The 15,903-nt window shown below is 37.5% G+C and overlaps 1 protein-coding gene, 1 non-coding gene and 1 pseudogene across 2 annotated transcripts in view; 1 reads left to right on the top strand and 2 right to left on the bottom strand.

Annotated features, from left to right (window-relative positions):
- The window catches only part of TAOK1 (TAO kinase 1), a 146,467-nt gene that overhangs the window by 23,796 nt on the left and 106,768 nt on the right, over window positions 1–15,903 (top strand). The gene's annotated exons all lie outside the window — the stretch shown is intronic.
- On the bottom strand, window positions 1,632–2,476 carry LOC123603230 (annotated as a pseudogene).
- On the bottom strand, window positions 5,679–5,780 carry LOC123604715. Its single transcript, XR_006715450.1, has one exon. It is a non-coding gene; the product is annotated as a U6 spliceosomal RNA (small nuclear RNA).

The raw sequence follows: 15,903 nt of genomic DNA, 5'->3' as shown, positions 1-15,903 counted from the left end.
ATTGGAAGCAGGCTCCAGGCTCTGAGCCATCAGCCCAGAGCCTGACGCGGGGCTCGAACTCACGGACCACGAGATCGTGACCTGAGCTGAAGTCAGACGTTTTAACCGACTGAGCCACCCAGGCGCCCTGTAAAAAATGCAATTTATTTAAAACAAACATAGTTAGGGGCACCTGGCTGGCTCAGTCCAAAGAGCATGTGACTCTTGATCTTGGGGTCATAAGTTCAAGCCTCACATTTGGTAAAGAGATTACCAAAAAAGTAAATAAACTTTAAAAAAAAAAAAAGTAAAACAGTTATTTAGGGTGTCTATTTATTCTTGAGTTAACTTTGATAGTTTGTGTTTATCAAATTAACTGATAAAATTATACATAATATTCTCTTATAATTTTATTTAAAGTATATTTTTGAGTGAGTGAGCGAGCATGTGTGAGTGCGAGAGTGGTGGGGAGGTGGGGGACAGAGGATCTGAAGCAGGCTCTGCAATGACAGCAGAGAGCCTGATGTGGGGCTTGTACTCAGGAACCATGAGATCATCATCTGAGCCGAAGTTTGACGCTTAACTGACTGAGCCACCCAGGAGCCCCTGTCTGTAGGGTCTGTAAGTGATAGCCCCTTTTTAATGCCTGATACTAGTAATTTGTATCCTTTCTCTTTCTTTTTGGATCACTTGGCTTGAGATTTATCTATTTTACCTTTTCAAAGAACTGGATTTTGGTGAAATTGATTTTTCTCTTGGTTTGTTTTGTTTTCAATTTCATTGGGTTTTACTCTTTATTATTTTCCTCCTTCTGCTTTTATTGTATTTAATTTGCTTTTTTTCGTTTGTTTTGTTTATTTCCTAAGCTGGATGCTTATGGTGTGACTTTACATCGTTCTTGTTTTCTAATGCAGGGATTTAATGTTACAAAATTTCCTTTTAAGTACTTGTTTAGTTCTGAAACACAAAGTTTGAATCCTGTTTCCACTTTTATTCAATTCAAAATATTTTCTTATTTTCCCATATGCTTCTCTTTGACCTACCACATGTTTTTGTTTATTTGTTTGTTTATTTTTTACTGTTCAAAGTTTATTTGGTATTTTAATTGGTATGACTCTTGGATAGTTGGTTGCATTGTTTACATGTAGATCTTTTTTTTGTTTTGTTACAGTATGGCAATGTATACTATTCTGATATATGTAGTACACAAGATCTGTTGGAACAGTTCTGCACAATATATGCAATATTGAATGTATACTTTGGATCCCAGGATGTGGTTAACTGGAAAAAAAAAGTTGTATGAGGCATGTTGGGTGAAAGAACCAGGAATCATATATCACACACAGTAAATACATATATGATTTGAAGAACAACTGTAACATATGCAGCAATGTCACTGGTGCCTCTGAGGTGGTAGAACTATTTTATATTTTACATTAACCAATTTAGGACTACACAAGATAGGTATCATCCAGTATCAGCATATGGCTGCAGGGTTTTATGAGCTATTCTGTTTGCAACTTGAGGAAACTGATGTTTTTCCTAGATCATTTTAATAATTACTAGAGTAACATAATAAGGACAATATATACAACCTCCAACTAAAATCCTGTTGTAGCCTAAACAGTGAAGTGGTACAATAGTAGAAAACTTTAAAACTGCAGTTCTTTTTGGATCCCCCTGAAGTGTATCTGTACTCTTCTTCAAGTAGGCCTCTTCCTCAGGAGTCAGATTCACCTTCACAACATCTGAGATTCCATTCTGTCTCAAGGAACACAGAGGAAGACATCATGTTTTATTCCATAGAATCCCTTAATCATGGTGGAAATTGGATGCACCCACCTAAGATTCTTCATTATACTTTCTGCCAAATCTGCCACAGGATGTGTAGTCTTTCCGTTTGATGACCTTATACGCACTGTCAACCACCTGTTTCTAAGCTTCTTTCCACTGTTACTTATCTGCATTAGTGTCTCTGTCAGGGTGCAGATACTTCTGGGAGACACCAGCAACATTTGCTCCATGCAGGTACACTAGAGTCTCCATGCTCACCAAGGACCCACCCATGACAGCTTAATGGCTGAACTCCCAGTCTTTCCCCCATTAGGTAATGGAGCCAGACTGAATCCAGATTGCAACCACTTCCAGTAACACAGTGTTTTTGGAAAGGTGCTTATCTTCCAAGCCACACGTGTCAAGATATCCACAGGATTGGAAACAACAAGCAACTTGCAGTTTAGGCTCTATTTTACAATAATTAGAAATGATGAATTTAAATATGTTTGCTTTACGCTGGACAGTCTCTTGCTAATAGGCCCCAGCTATGATAATAACCAGCTTGGAGTTCGCAGTCATGTTACAGTCTTTACCAGAGGCAGTTTTTGGTGTTCTAAGGAAAAGGCTGCCGTGTTGGAGATCCGTCATCTGTACCTTCAGTTTGTCTTTCATGATATCAGTAAGAGCAAGTTCATTTTCCAAGTCCTTCATTGAGAGACTGATGGCAGGACCCTGGTTAAATTCTTGGTTTCTGCTCAGGTCATGATCTTCCAGTTGTGAGATAGATCCCCTTGTGGGGCTCCTCCGTGCTGAGAGTGGAGCCTGCTTAAGGTTCTCTTTCTCTTTCCCTCTGCCCCTCTACCCGTTCACAAACTCTATCTCTCTAAAATAGAAAAAGAGACTGATGGCACAGGCCATGCCAACAGCACCAACTCAAAAAACTGTAATCTTACTCTTGGGGTTATGGCCGGCCTTCCTTCCTTCCTTCCTTCCCTCCCTCCCTCCCTCCCTCCCTCCCAAGCTGATCCTTGAGAATTGCCACATTGGATTTAGAACCAAAAGGAATTGAGGGTTCTTGTTAGGCCAGGTGGGTGCGCACATGTGTGGCATTGGATCTAGACTTGGTGACGGTGGCTTCAGTACCCCACTATATGTTATTTAGAATTGTGTTGTTTTGGGGCGCCTGGGTGGCTCAGTTGGTTAAGCGTCTGATTCGGCTCAGGTCACGATCTCGCGGTCCGTGAGTTCGAGCCTCGCGTGGGCTCTGGGCTGACAGCTCAGAACCTGGAGCCTGCTTCCGATTCTGTGTCTCCCTCTCTCTCTGCCCCTCCCCCATTCATGCTCTGTCTCTCTCTGTCTCAAAAATAAATAAATGTTAAAAAAAAAATTTAGAATTGTGTTGTTTAATTTCCAAATATTTAGGAACGTTCCTGATTTAGTTTCTAATTCTGTGTGGTCAGAGAATACACTCTGTATGAATTTAATTCTTTTGTATTTGTTGAGACTTTTTTTTCCTTAAAATTATTTTTAATGTTTTTATTTTTGAGAGAGAGAGAGAGCACAAGTGGGGAAGGGGCAGAGAGAGAGGGAGGCACAGAATCCAAAGCAGGCTCCAGACTCTGAGCTGTCAGCACAGAGCCTCACATGGGGCTCTAACTCATGGACTGTGGGATCCTGACCTGAGCTGAAGTTGGATGCTTAACTGACGGAGCCACCCAGGTACTCCTGTTGAGACTTTTTTTTTTTTTTTAAAGGTTTTGTTTTTTAAGTGATCTCTACACCTAATAGGGGGCTGAAACTCAACCCCAAGGTCAAGAGCTGCAAGCTTCACTGATTAAGCCAACCAGGCACCTTGTTTTGACTTGTTTTATGGCTGGGTGTATGTCTGGTTTGGTTAATGTTACATAAGCATTTGAGAAGAATGTGCATTCTTTGTTAGATGGAGTGCTTTATAAATGTGAATTAGGTCAAATTATTTGAGTGTTAAGTTTCTGTATCCTTATTGATTTTCTGTACTTGTTTGTTCAGTTATAGAGAGTAATTTTGGAATGTTAAGTATAATTTTTCATTTGTCTTTTTATGTTCTTAATTAAAAAAAAATTTTTTTAAGTGTTTATTTACTTTTGAGAGACAGAGACAGAGCACAAGCAGGGGAGGGGCAAAGAGAGAGGGAGATACAGAATCCCAAGCAGGCTCCATGCTGTCAGCAGGAAGCCTGATGCGGAGTTCGAACCCACAAACCATGAGATCATGACCTGAGTCAAAGTCAGACACTCAACCAACTGAGCCAGGTGCCCCTCATTTGTCTTTTTAAAGTTTTGTCTGTTTTTCTTCATGTATTTTGAAGTTTTATCAGGTGCATATGCATTTAGGATTGTGGTATATGTTTTAATGTTTGTTTATTTTTTGAGGGAGAGAGTGTGCATGCAGGCCAGGGAAGGACAGAGAGAAGGGGGTGGGGGTGGACAGAGGATCCGAAGTGGGCTCTGTGCTGACAGCAGCGAGCCTGTTGCCGGGGCTTAAACCTACGAACCCTGAGATCCTGACCTGAGCTGAAGTTGGAAGCCCAACTGACTGAGCCACCGAGGCACCCCCATGCTGATATGTTTTTGACATGACAGTTTTAGATGTGAATTCTACATTCTTATTTTTTTTCTGTAGGAAATATGTCTTTTCTCTGACTAGTCGTAAGGCTTTTTATTATTGGTTTTTCAATAAATTGACTATAGTGTACCTTCATCTTGATTTGAGGTTATCCTGGAGGTGTTTATTGAGTTTCTTGAATCTGTGGGATTAAAGTTTCCATCAAAATTAAGAAATTTTTGGTTATTATTTCTTATTTATTATTATTTCTTCTAATAATTTTTTAGTTCATCTTCTTATGTCGTACTCCAGTTGCATATATGTTAGACCATTTAATATTGTCCCACAGTCACTGTGATCCTACACATTTTTTCTTTTTTAATTGTGCTGTTATATGGTTTTTTATTTTCATGTCTCCATATTAGTAGATCTTTTAAAAATTTATGTGTTTTCTTCATTGTCCTGTGTCATATTAATCCCATCTAGTGTATTTTCTGATTTCTGAATTGTATTTTTCATCTTTTGAAGTTCCATTTTGCTCTGTTTTGTTTTTTTCCTTTCTCCTTTCTCTCTTTGTTTTGTATATGTTTTTATTTAAATGATTGTAGATATTTAGAATAACTAATGTTCTTTTTTGCTAATTTCTCTTTCATTCTGAGATCTGTTTTTGTTGACCAAGTTTTCTGTTGGTTATGGATAGCATTTCTTGGGTTTTTTGGTATGTCTTTTTCTTTTTTAAAAGATTCTAGGGGCGCCTGGGTGGCTCAGTCGGTTAAACGTCCGACTTCGGCTCAGGTCACGATCTCACGGTATGTGAGTTCGAGCCCCGCGTCGGGCTCTGTGCTGACTGCTCAGAGCCTGGAGCCTGTTTCGGATTCTGTGTCTCCCTCTCTCTCTGACCCTCCCCCGTTCATGCTCTGTCTCTCTCTGTCTCAAAAATAAATAAACGTTAAAAAAAAAAAATTAAAAAAAAATAAAAAATAAAAGATTCTATTTAATTTTAATTTTTTTAAGTTTATTTATTTTGAGAGAGCATGTGTGTGAGAGTGGGGAAAGGGCAGAGAGAGAGAGGGGGGGAGAGAGAGAATCCAAAGCAAGCTCTGCACAGTCAGCATGGGGCCTGACATCGGGCTTGAACCCACAAACGGTGAGATCATAACCTGAGCTGAAATCAAAAGTTGGACACTCAACTGACTCAGCCACCCAGGCTTGCCTAAAATATTTTATTTTTAAGTAATCTTTACATCCAATATGGGGCTTGAATTTACAACCCCAAGATCAAGAATCACATGCTCCACCGACTGAGCCAGTCAGATGTCCCTGCAGTTTTTCCTTTTTTTAAAAATATGGAACACTTCACAAATTTACATGTCATCCTTGCATATGAACCTTACTAATCTCTGTGTCATTCTAGCTTTAGTATATGTATTGCTGAAGTCAGCAGTTTTTGGTATATCTTTTAATTTTTGATTGAGTTTAGTATGTTCTCCCCTCTTTTTTTTTATTCTGAATTTTTTGCTTATCTTTTAAAGAACATTACACTTTGTCTTGATGGGCACTTGCTTGTGGATTGCCTTAATCCCTTCAGGAATGCTAATTTAGCTCTGCTGGTAAGTTATGACCCTTTTGGGGACTCTACTGAGCTCTCTAAGTCTCTAAGGATTCTCCACCATGGTTGAGTTGGAACTGAGACCATCTTCTAGCCTGTGTGACCTCTGGGAGTTTAGCTCCCCCGTAGTTGTTCTTTGCCTGGCCTTACGGAGTTTCAAGAAACCTGTGCATGTGCAGCTTTGTATTCAGCCAGAGATACTGGAAGGCATCTGCTGAACAGTTCTGAAATTCTTTCTCCAGAAAGTCTACTTTCTCTATTTCAGTTGGCTTGGCCTTCCTAAACTCTGATCTGTCTTTTTTTTTTTTTAATAACTTTAAAATTTATTTATTTTGAGAGAGGGAGAGAGACTGTGAGCAGGGGAGGGGCAGAGAGAGGAGAGAGAGAATCCCAAGTAGGCTCCACACTGTCAGCACTGAGCCCAGTATGGGACCCGAACTCAAGAACCATGAGGTTATGACCTGTGCCAAAACCACAAGTTGAATGCTTAACCAGTCGAGCCATCCAGGCACCCCTGATATTTGTCTTCTTTGCTCAGAGACTGCTGTGCTTTTCTTGGAATCTCTTTGCCTATACTGCATTCTAGAAAGTGTTTCTAGGTAGAAAGCAGTAACCCTAGAACTTACCTTGTTTCACTTCTAGCAGAGATTGTGGTCATGTACTGCCTCTTGTGCAGTGTCTAAAAAGGAATTTTATATTTTTCCAGCTTTTCAGATCTTATGACAGGAATATAAATCCTGTCCCAATTACTCTATCATCACTCAGAAACAGAAGTTGATCCTGAAATTGCATATACCAAGTTTCAAAACAGTTTGATTGGCTTAAATTTTGTCATAATATGAATAGCCAATATTGTGATATTCTTTTTTTTTTTTTTTTTTAAGTTTTATTTATTTAAGTAATGTCTACATCCAACATGGGGCTCGAACTCATGACCGTGAGACTAAGAGTTGTGTGCCCCTCTGATTGTGGCAGCCAGGTGTCCCTGGTGGTATTATTTTTGATTGAATTGTGTCAGCACATACTTGACGTATTTCCACTCTTTCTTTTGCCTTTTGGAAGAGTTAGTGGAGTCAGTGGAAGAATATAACTCATACAGTAGTAAGTGAATGCAGAATATGTAATAAAATAGATACAAAGTTGCATGAGGATTTTTCTACAGTATCTTATTGTGATAGTGGAATTGATGAAGAATTTACATACAAGATAATAATTGAAGTATATTTGGAAGGGTGGATAAGATTTACAGGCAGAGATGGTGCGGATAGCATTCCAAGTGAAGAAAATAGCCCTAATATACATGATGTCATTGGTGAGAAATAAGCTCACAAATACCAGTTGGACCCAAGTTGGGAGAACTCTGAAAAGTCACCCTGGAGAAGATTATAATAGTGAAAATTTGTGGGTTCATTTGAAGTTTTTGAACAGGAGGATTGAGTGATACTTTCGAGGTGCTTTAGAGATCTGAAATGAATCAAGAGTGCTGTATTCATTATGGTTTTTGTTTGCAAGCAGAAAAGTGATGGTGACTATCTTATGGAGAAATGAAAGTCATTGTAAGGCTACTAAATTGCTCATAGACTCAAAAGGAAGGCTAGAGAGCCAGTCTGGGACAGTTCTTGGGATCTTGATATCAGGAATGAATTGACATTCTAAACAGGAGGCCACCAGAATAAATTAGTGCCATCCATTTTCCCCCCAAACTTTTTTCATTTTGCTCAAGATTCCAGACTCTGAAAATAGAGAGTGGGGTTGGCTTAGCTTGGTTCATGTCCAATCATCTGTAAGAGCAGAAGTAGCATATTTATTTCTTTTGGATTTAATTTTTTTAAGTTCTCACTACACCCAGCATGGGGCTCAAACTCACAACCTCGAGATCAAGAGTCGCACATTCCACTGACTGAGCCAGCCAGGCACTCCATAGCTAGGCATATTTATACATAGTTTTGTCTAGGCAGAGGAGAGGTTATTTCCCAGAAGGAAATCCGTACCTTTACTAAAATGTGGGTATACATTCTGGGAGGCCCATATGACTAGGGGTGTATGTTATAATGGATTAAGGGGGAAAGACGAGATTAGAATGCTTGTTTGGGAGGCTTTTTTCTCTAGACCAGACAAGAGGTGACAGAGACCTAAACAAAAGGTAGTGGCTATGTGATTGGCAGTAAGGGTTTGGAAATGAAGAACACTGTGGAGGTAGAATTTTTAAAATTTAGTAACAAATGCTTCTTACTCATTCAAATACACATGATCCTGAAAGTACCTAGGTGATTGGCAAAAAGTCAATGATGAGGTATAGTGAAAACCACGTGATAGTAGGCAAATTACTTAGCTTTTCTGAACCTCAGGTATAATTTAGGTTGATAATTATTTTAGGACAGTTGTGACAATTCAATAAAATAAGCAAAATGCCTGGAATATAACAAGATTTTCTTGTTAAGCAGAAAAACAGGGAGGATTTCTTTTGATTGTATTTGGTTGGGAAGTGCTTATATGTTGTTATAAGCTATAAGGAGGTGCTATATGTTGTTCCCTCTGAATACACAGTATTAGAATCTAATGCCTTTCTGTTTAGCGAATTTTATGCAAACAGAAAGGAAGCATTCTGGATTAGAAGTTAGTTTTAGATTTAGGGGTTCCTGGGTTGCTCAGTCGGTTGAGGCTCCAACTCTTGATTTCGGCTCAGGTCATGGTCTCAGGGTTCATGGGATCGAGTCCCAAGTCAGGCTGTGTGCTGACACCACAGAGCCTGCTTGGGATTCTCTCTTTCCCTCTCTCTTTCCTCTTCCCCTGCTTGTGGGCATGCTCTCTGTCAAAATAAATAAACTTAAAAAAAAAAAAAGAAATTAGTTTTAGATTTAGAGTTTTTTAAGTAAGCCTTTTATATTTATTTTATAATTTTAGACTTACAGAAAAATTATAGCTAGTGCGGTTCTCATGTACCTTTCACCCAACTTCCTCTAATGTTAACATTTTATGTAAGAGTGGTCTATTTGTCAGAATTACAAAGTTAATATTAATACTGATATGAAACTGTAAATTATTGACTTTATTCAGATTTATCCAGATTTTCCCACTGAGGTCATTTTTCCTATTCCAGGATCCAATTCAGGATATTACCATGCATTTAGTAAATTTAGATTTTTAATTCCATGTCTGTTATTAAGTGTGACTTTAGGCAACCACTGAACCCTTCAGGGCCTCCTCCATAATGTAAATATTGACTTAAAGGATATCTAATTTTAATTTTGTAGTTTTAATTTTCTGAGTCTGTTTATATCTGTCATACAGTATACTTTTTATTTTGAAAGAGATTTTAAGATCTAATCAATACACCAGATCTTGTTGACAGTAAAAAAAAATTCAATTTTTATCTTGTAACTTTAGCATTAAAGGAAAACTATATATTGAGATTTGGGGAAACTCACAAGAGCTTTTTCTTCTATTTGAACAAAAAATGACAAAAAGGTAAGGTTTGTGTTTTGACTCATTTTCTCTGTAAATACTAGTTAGCAGATTCTCTATTTAGTTATGTAATGATTGAAAGGAAAGTCCAAAACATTTGTATTGTTAAACTGTTCATTTTGGGAATATTAGGGAGGACACGAAGCTTAGAAATGTAACTTGAAGTAGATCTTAATATAGTAGAATTTATGATGAAGATAATTGAGAACAGATATATCCTAAATACAGTTAAACTTTAGATTGCCAATAACTTGTTCGGTGAGTGTTCTGAAAGACGAGCAAGCATTTCTAATAAATTTTAACTCAATAAACAAGCAATGTCTTGCAATTCGAGTATTAAGTATGCAGTGCTGAATGTCACATGATCACAGCTGAGCCAGTGGTTCTTCTCTCTCTCTCTCTGTCTCTCTCTCTCTCTCTCTCTTTCTCTCTCTCTCTCTCTTGCTGTGGAATCATGGGTGATTGTCTCCCATTTTTGGATGCTCGGTCTTAGGCTGCGGTGTTTGGCAGAAATCAGTGATTTTTCAGAACTTTGGAAGGTGCCCACAACTGGCACTAGTGTATTTTTTGTCACTTCAAAGCACCTACGGACAGACAGTCCTTTGCATTTGCATACAGGAGTCAGCTTAGGAATGCTTTGCTTCATTCTAGGTCAGGCTGCCTACACATATAGACCCTTTCCTCTACTGCCTTATTGCCAGTTACATTAAATACAGTATATAACAAGTTTATTAATACTGTACTATATGAACATCCATGCGAGTGTATACAATGGCCCCTGTGCAGAGAAAGATTCTACTGAACCAATAGATAGCAGTGATTCTGTCAGTGATAGTGAAAGTCGTCTTACACAGTAACCCTTCTCTCCCGTGTCTACCTCACACCAGCCATGAAGGTTTTCAAATATAAGTGCAGGTTAATTTGTTTATTTTTCTTTATATTTTGTATTTTCTTTATTATTTTGTATTATAGTGTTGGAAATCATTTTTATATGAGTATTTTTGGGTTGTGGAATTAATCATCTGAGTTTCCATTATTTCTTATGGGGAAATTTTTTTTGATATACCTAAGTGCTTTGGATTAAAAGCATATTTCTTTTTTTTTTATTTTTTTAATGTTTATTTATTTTTGAGGGAGGGAGGGAGAGAGAGAGAGAGACAGACAGACAGACAGACAGACAGACAGATTGTGAGCTGGGGAAGGGGCAGAGAGAAGGAGACACAGAATCCTAAGCAGGCTCCAGGCTCTGAGCTGTCAGCACAGAGCCCGATGTGGGGCTCGAACTCACAAGCCGCATGATCATGACCTGAGCTGAAGTAGGTCGCTTATCTGAGCCACCCAGGTGCCCCTTAAAAGCATATTTCCAGAGTGAATTATACTCTTAAACTTAAATTTTACTGTAATCTAAGTAGTTCATTTTTTGTTGCTCATTAGTGCTTCTCAGGTTTGGGCATGATTTGAAAAATGTTAAATTGTTTATATTTTTAACTTGTTGCCCCTTTTCACTTCCATACTAGGTTAAGGAGAATATCCTATTGGAAATAATCTTAAGACAGTTGTATTTTATCTCTTGGATTCTCCTATTCAGAAATGTTGAACACAATGTACCAGTGGCCTTGACTTACAAATAATTGACTCTGATTCAAAAGTAGGTTCTATTAAATGACTTCATTACTTTTAAGGACCTTGAATTGTAATATTTGACTATTGTATTATTCATTTTCTTTTTTTTTTTGTATTATTCATTTTCTTAAATTTACATTTAGTAATTGTGTAAGGTCTCATTATTTATTCTAATCCAACAATTCCCAACCTTTGGTTTACCAAAAAATGTATATGAAAAATTGTAGATATATATAGGTTTGATGAAGGGCCCAGGAGTATGCATTTAAAAAAAAATACTAGGCAGTTTTTATGCAGGTAGCTGTGGACTACACTTTGAAAAAACATAACTGTACATAAAGAGTTTTTATTTACTGTCACAATTCTTGTATTAAAACCATATTTTTCATTGTTTACCTGATTTCTGTATTGACTCTTACATTTCTTGAATGCCTGCTATGAGAGATGTTGTATTAGGTATATCAGATCAAAGATTAATAAGATAGCTTCTGCCTTTAAGGAACTCAGTAAGTCATTGGGTGAGATCGGTAAACAATTCACAGCAGTCAGATGAGTGCTAACTGGGTATAAGCAAACCTTATGGAAGCATCACACACACACACACACACACACACACACACACACACACACACACACTTTGCCTGGAAGAATTAGGATGGGAAAAGTTTCCCAGTGGAGATGATAACCAGAGATTGAAGAAAGTAGAGGAGTTTAGATAACATCAAAATAAAAAGCTTCTGCACAGCAAAGGAACCAATCAACAAAACTAAAAGGCAACCTACTGAATGGGAAAAGATATTTGCATATGACATATCTGATAAAGAGTTAGTATCCAAAAATGTATAAAGAACTGATACAACTCAATACCCCAAAACCAAATAGTCCAATTCAAAAATAGGTGGAAGAGGGGTGCCTGGTGGGCTCAGTTGGTAGAGCATATAGCTCTTGATCTCAGGGTCATGAGTTTAAGTCCGATGTTTGGCGTAGAGCTTACAAAAAAAAAAAAAAAAAAAAATGGGCAGGAGACATGAACAGACATTTCTCCAAAGAAGACATACAGATGGTCAACAGACACATAAAAAGATGCTCAACATCACTTGTCATCAGGGAAATGCAAATCAGAACTACAATGAGATAGCACCTCACACCTGTCAGAATGGCTAAAATCAAAAAGACAACAAGTGTCGTCAAGGATGTGGAGGAAAAGGAACCCTAGTGCACTGTTGGTGGTAATGCAAACTGGTGCAGCAGCTGTGGAAAATAGTACAGAGGTTTCTCAAAGAGTTAAAAATAGGGGTGCCTGGCTGGCTCAGTTGGAAGAGCACATGACTCATGATCTCGGGGTCGTGAATTCAAGCCCTATATTGGGCATAGAGATTACGTAAATAAAACTTAAAAAAAAAAAGTTAGAAGTACCCTATGATCCAGTAATCGCACTACTGGATATTTGCCCCCAAAACACAAAAGCACTAATTCAGACTAATGCACTCCTAGGTTTATTGCAGCATTATTTATATATTTATTTAAAAAAAAAAAAAGTTTATATATTTTGAGAGAGCAAGCACGAGTAAGGGAGGGACAGAGAGGACAGAGAGAATCCCAAGCCGACTTTGCACTGTCAGCACAGAGTCTGATGCAGGGCTTGAACTCACAATCTGTGAGGCCGTGACCTGAGTCAAAGTCAGGTGCTTAACTGACTAATGCTGCCCCTATTGCAGCATTATTTATAATAGCTAAATTATGGAAGCAGCTTATGTGTTCATTGATAGATGAATAGATAAAAAAGAGGTGGTATATATATACAATGGAATATTATTCAGCAGTGAAAAGGAATGAAATCTTGCCATTTGCAACAACATGGTTGGAGCTAGAGAGTATAATGCTAAGTGAAATAAGTCAGAGAAAGACAAATAACATGATTTCATTCATATGTGAAATTTAAGGAACAAAATAAGCAAAGGAAAAAAAGTAGAGACACAAACCAAGAGACAGACTTTTTAAAAAAATTTTTTTTTAATGTTTTTATTTTATTTTGAGAGACAGTGTGAGCGGGGAAGGGGCAGAGAGAAAGGGAGACACAGAATTAAAAATTTTAAGTAAATAAAAATAATAAGAAAAAAAAGGGGGCACCTGGGTGGCTCAGTTGGTTTAAGTGTCTGACTCTTGATTTCAGCTCAGGTCATGATCTCATGGTTCGTGGGATTGAGCTCTGAGTCAGGCTCTATGCTGACAGCATGGAGCCTGCTTGGGATTCTCTCTCCCTTTCTCTCTGCCCCTCTCCCATACATATGTGTTCTCTTTCTCAAAATAAATAAACATTAAAAAAAAAGTAGAGGAATTTGGCATGAAGTGCTTATTGGTTATGAGCACTATGTTCTCCACACAAAATTCTTTTAACCCTCACAAAATGACATAGGTATTACCATTTCCCCTATTGTAGAGTTGTGAAAAATTTGAGGTCAGAGAAATTAAGTTGCTTGCCCAATAAGTTAACTGCCAAGAGTTGGTATGTTGGCAGATCCAGTTTTGGGATTTAGATATTATAATTTTAGAACCTGTGTTTTTAGTTACTGTGTGTTCAAGGCTCTGTGGTAAAAGGAGCATGGCAATAAACTGAGAGGTCTGTGTCATCAGAGCACAGGAAGTTGGAGTTGAGACTAACGAGGTAGGGTGGGACCAGATAATGTAATTCCTTTAATGTTAATGATTTTTGTTCCAACTGAAATACAATGTAAAGGGATCGAACACTTAAGTAGAGGGAATGACATAATCAGATTTGCATTTTGAAAGGTCATTCTAGTTGTAGTAAACCAAATGGATTGGAGAAGGGCCACAAGTGGATGCAATGGCACTATTTAGGAAGTTGTTATAGTAAGGCAGCCCAAATGAGATAAAGTAGTAGCCTAGGTGGAATAAGGAGGAAATTGTGGAGATGTAGGAAAGTGGGTCAGTTTGAGAAAGATTTAGGAGGACAGATCTACAAAATGTGATGATGGATTAGGCTATGGGCGAAGGAAAGGGAGTTGTTGAAAAATAACTCTTAGGTTTCTGAACTGCTGAATTGAATATATTAGGTTGGCTCACTGTTTTATATAGTCACAGAATGATTAGTTTGAGTGATTAGACTATGTTGAGTTAGAAGTGCCTTTGAGATATTAAAGTGGAGATGTCAAATACATAGCTTTATAGTACCTTTGAACTTTCTGTATAGTAAATAAATGAAGTGTCCATTATTTTGTCCCTAATAGCATAGCTGATTGGTACTTTTTCAGGGCTTTATCATAGTTGTTATCTCTTGAATCACTGGTAATAAAAAAGAATGTAAATAGAGTTTGGCTGTCAGTAGAGCTAATAAAAGAATGTGAAAAGATTCTTCAATCTAGAAAGCAATTAAGACAAGTATGTTAGGACAGTTCTCCTTTGGATAATGGCAGAACTAAGAATATACCCTGATAAGAGACTAGGGAAAAAGAGGGCCAAAAAAGGCTAATCTAAATCTAAAATGACAATTTAAGAACAATCTAGTTTGAATATTGAAGTTACATATTTCCTTCCTTTTGTTAATAATGGAATTATTCTTGACTTACCTAAACTACAATTACCCAAGTTACTGTAGATGTACAGTGGGAATAGTTATACCAGAAGCGAAATGTTTTCTTTCTTCATTTCTCCATCATAGTCATTTGATGCTGTGCTGATAAATCAGCATAGCATTACTTTATACATTCAGGCATATTGTATATTTTAACTATTCACTTTAAATTTTCTTGAAAAACAGAAGAGGTCTGACTAATATTTCTTTAAGTTAAAGCTATTCTCAGATTATTAGATTTTGTTTATTGAGTTTAGAGCAGTAGTTCCCCTTTATCAGAAAATATTGCCACTCTTAAAAGTATTGTGATACTGGACAAGACTAAGCTTTTGATGAAGATTTTATATCTTGTAGGTATTGTAATGTTGGTTTCTGTGTTACTAATATTTTATTTATTTTTGTAAGTTTTTTTTTTTTTAAGATTTTTCTAAGTAATCCCTATACCTAAAGTGGGGTCAGACTTAACAACCCTGAGATCAAGAGTTGCATGTTTCACCAACTGAGCCAGCTAGCCAGGTGCTGTTTTACTGTTATTTTAAAGTTCTCTGGAAAAAATAGTCTTAAAGGTAATTCATATATAGATATAGAATATTTGGAAGATAAAAGCCATCACTGAATTTACCACCTAGAGATATCACTGTTTTGGTGTATTTCCTTTACTGTTACTTCTCTGTATTTATTTTTATTTTTATTTTTTTATTGTTAAAAAAATTTTTTTTTGTTAACGTCTGTTCATTTTTGAGAGAGTGTAAGCAGGGGATGGACAGAGAGAGAGGGAGACACAGAACTCAAAGCAGGCTCCAGACTTCACACTGTCAGCACAGAGCCAGATGTGGCTCTCAGACTCAAGATCTGTGAGATCATGACCTGAGCTGAAGTAGGACCCTTAACTGACTGAGCCACACAGGTGCCGCTACTTCTCTGTATTTTTAATGTACAGACCATGTAGAGTGTAGTAGTTAAGAATGGAAAGATTCTAGAATTAAATCCCATAGGTTCAGATTTCTGTTCCACCACTTATTAGCTATGTGATTTTAGCAAATTTATTTCTCTGAATCTTGAGTTTCAAAATTTGTAATATGAGGATATAAAAGTAAATACTACTGTTTGCTGTGTGCCAGTTGCTTTACTAAGTGAAAAATCTGAATCTTCATAACATCTCTATTTAAGAGCCACTTAATGGTGCCTTTATAGGGCGTCTGGGTGGGTCAGTCAACGACTTCAGCTCAGGTCATGATCTCAGGGTTCATGGATACGTGCCCTGAGTCAGGCTCTG

Source organism: Leopardus geoffroyi, chromosome E1, assembly GCF_018350155.1.
Source record: "Leopardus geoffroyi isolate Oge1 chromosome E1, O.geoffroyi_Oge1_pat1.0, whole genome shotgun sequence".
Taxonomy (NCBI): Eukaryota; Metazoa; Chordata; class Mammalia; order Carnivora; family Felidae; genus Leopardus; species Leopardus geoffroyi.
Note: the sequence above shows the minus strand (reverse complement) of the source record. Positions and strands in the feature narration are given on the sequence as shown.